The sequence below is a fragment of the Girardinichthys multiradiatus genome, chromosome X (assembly GCF_021462225.1).
Source record: "Girardinichthys multiradiatus isolate DD_20200921_A chromosome X, DD_fGirMul_XY1, whole genome shotgun sequence".
Classification (NCBI taxonomy): domain Eukaryota; kingdom Metazoa; phylum Chordata; class Actinopteri; order Cyprinodontiformes; family Goodeidae; genus Girardinichthys; species Girardinichthys multiradiatus.
The window spans coordinates 26243900-26247529 of record NC_061817.1 but is presented as its reverse complement, the minus strand read 5'-3'; positions in this window follow the sequence as shown (position 1 = coordinate 26247529).

Here is a 3630-nt window from a genome sequence, read left to right as displayed (position 1 = left end):
GAGGGATAAAGGCAGGACATCTTGTTTCAGTACCTATTAGTAGTTGTGGTGAGCAAAAATGTTTTCCATTGTTTGAAAGGTTTTTCTTTTTTCAAACAGAAGCAATGTTAGGAAACCCGAATTTACATAATCTGCAAATTCCTCGATGTTATCCCTCTCTGACAAAAAGCATGTCTGATCCAGGTGTTCCCTCTTTCCCCAAACATGCAGATGTTGAGGTGAGCTACGTGCCATTTGCTCCAGACTTATCTGCGTTGATCTCAATCAGCCCTAGAGTCTGACTTGTTTTTTCTGCATCTGTGCAGCTTCACACTGTTCGAAACTTATCAAGGAATTCCCCAAAGGTATTGCATAAGGACGGAGCTTTAATTTTATTTTACAGCGAAACGTGCAGAAATAAATGGCTTTCACCTGTGGAGATTAGAGTTCAAATAACCCCCCCTCCTCATTTTAAATGACCACAATGGTAGGCCACTGCTCCCTCTGTGTGCACAATCAGAGTAGAGCAAATAGCAAGGCCCTTCTGACTTGACCTCAGTAATCTAAACATGGAGAATCTGCCCCTGCTTGTTGATTCCCATTCGTTTTGAAACGGGCAATGTGGTTAGCGAGAAACCTGCCAGTCACAGAGTAAATGAGATGTCTGACAGGGTGTGTAAGCGACATGCCTACGTGGGGCCTTCATCTCACTCTTCTCATTGACACACACCTAAACATGAAACAATAACAAACGGACAAGAGGCAGACACAGAAAGACAGGAACCTGTCACACAAGCGCAGGCATATGCACAGGAGTGAAACATGCCTCCTTAGTAACAACATTATGAAAGAAAACAAGTCTATGTTCACATTCTTTTTCCACCCTCCAACACGCCATACACTCAGCAACTAACACCTAATCTACAATGCCTTGACGTCCCTGCTAACAAAAAGCAAACAAACAAATCAAGACAAAGCCCAATCAACTTTAAAGAGACTCCTTTGAGCCAAGATGGAGTCATCAAGCAGGTAAGCATACAACAATAACCAAGCTTCAAAATTTTACAACACCAAAGTCAGAAGTGGCGAGCTGTTCTGTCCAAATACCAGCTGCCTTTAGTGGCAGGTGCAGAGAGTTTATATAATGTAGTCCCTTATTGATTGGCGGCGAATTCAGAAGAACCAGGAAATGAATAGTCCAACATGAACTCCCGGAGACGTCCAGCAGGAGGAGTGCAGAGCACGCAGGGAGATCAGAGTCCGTCAGGAACAGCGAAGAAGAGGGTATCCAGCGAAGAAGAAATCCGATCCTATCAGAAACAGCGGTACCGATAGCACGGAGGAAAACGGTGCTTTTCAGCGACATCGGCTGGCCAGTCTGTTGATGAAGGTACAAAACAAACACACATACGGCCACCAGCCGTAACACCTTGCAAAACAATTCACATCCCCTGCAATTTTTACATTGCATTTGATTTGGATTTGGTGTAAAGGACCATCAGAAAAGAGCACATAATTGGAAGGAAGGAAATAGAAACATGGTTCCCTACTTTTTACAGAAAAAAGGTTGCGTGTGATTTCAGCCCCCTTTACTCTGATTCCCATAAATAAAATCCTGTGCAACCAACTCCCTTCAGATGCCACCTACTAAATATAGTTCATATTTGTTTTTTGATTCAATGTCAGAAGCATTTACAGCTGTCCTGTAAATGCTTCAGAGGTTTGTTGGAGAACATTAGAAAGGAACACAGTAGGCAGGTCAGGGTTAAAAGCTTCCTATTTGAAGTTTGCCAGAAGCCATACAGGGGATATAGCCAAAATGCTGACGAAGGTGCTCTGGCTCTGCACGCAAATCACTACTTGTGCACATCAACCTAAACACATCATTCCCACGGTGAATATCAAAGGTGGCAGCATTATGCTGTGGGGATGTTTTTCTACAGCAGGTACAGGGAAACTCATCAGAGTTCATTGGACGACATGTGGAGATAAACACGGTGAATCCTGGGAAAAAAAAAAATCTGGTAATAACTTTAAAAGACTTGGAACTGGGGCAGAGCTTTACCTTTCAGTGAAACAATAAATTTAAAGATACATCCAGATCTACTTAGAACACTTTCCATATCTTTTATTTGTTAAACCCTCCACAACTTTTTGTTGGCCTGTTACCTACTGTCCCAATATGAAGTACACAGCTTTTTGGGATGCACTGTATAGCTCCATCTGTTCTACCACATACTACGGGACTCTTTCCCGTCATTACTGGTTCACCCTTAGTTTAGCGTTACACTCACAGAGCCATTACTGAGGCCCTCCTTTCTTCTCTTCTTGCTCTCTTTGTTTGATCTGGACTGCTTTTTATTCTCCCCCAGTAAGCTTGGAAGTGAGAGAGGAGGGAGAAAAAAAAAAGAAATGAAAGAAAATGCCTCAAACGTCCTAACCTGTGTCGCGCTAAACATCTCCATGGTAACATGACCCCCCTGAAACAGCACATCATGCACCACTGCACTTTAAAAGAAATGCAGAGAAGGGGCAGAGCAAGGAAGGGTGTGAAGGAAAGAGAGGGAGTCCAGATAAAGAAAACTGCAAACAGAAGTGGAGCACAAGTCTACAAACTTAACACATGGCTGATTTGCTTATCAATTCTACTTTTATGTTTTGTTCCAGCACAAATTTTTTTCACTTCCTGCACGGAAACGATTCAAAGGCTGTTTACTGTCTGATGCACAAATGATTAAATAAATTATTGAAACCAGTGCTGCTCAAGAAAAGCCAGAGAGAATACCAAGATAAACCCCACTAGGCATGTAGGCGCCAGGATGCAAAATCCCAACATAATATGACTAATACACCAGTAAACTATCAACAACCACACAAAAAGAACAAAAACTGTAAGTCACAATTATCAACATTGACAGAAACGCTTCAAATATTTCAGTTAATTTACTTAACATGTAAGCTTCACTTTTAACTAAATTACTGCAAAGAATGTTTTCTGATACATTCAGGTTTGATACTGCATGAATTAAGCAACATTAATGAAAACACAAATAAAAGGAAAACTGCAAAATTCAGGAAGGTTTTGTGGGTATAAAAATAGAAACTGTTTTCAATTGAAGCATGTTAAACGTTCTCTCGTTTTATGGTTTTGTTATTTCTCTATTTAAGAATAATCTCCTGCGTTTCCTTACTAATCTAATTTCCACATTTCCACATCCCCTAAATTAATATCACTCTTTTAATTCTTCATTGTAGTATACTTAATATTATTTGTTTTATCTAACATAGTTTCATCAATTCAAATGTGTATTTCTTGTTTTTAACCTCTGTAAAGCACATCATGTTACACTTAGCTATATGAAAACCTCTATAAATAAAGTTTGATTAAATTCTTTTTATTGTTTTACTCAGCAAAAACTGTGTCAAGTTTACTGGCATTTTCTGTGTTTTCTTTACTGATAGCAGTCCTTTTTTTGTTGTTGTTGTTGTTTTGGAGATGATTCTGTGATTCGCTTTCTGTGGCTGAGTTTTTGACTGGCCTATTGTGTTTTGTCTAACAGTGTTGCAACAGTACAATAGTTGGACATGGGCAAGAAAATCGTGCGTCACTTTTCCTTCTGCCAAAAATGACAGACAGCAGAAAAACTTGAA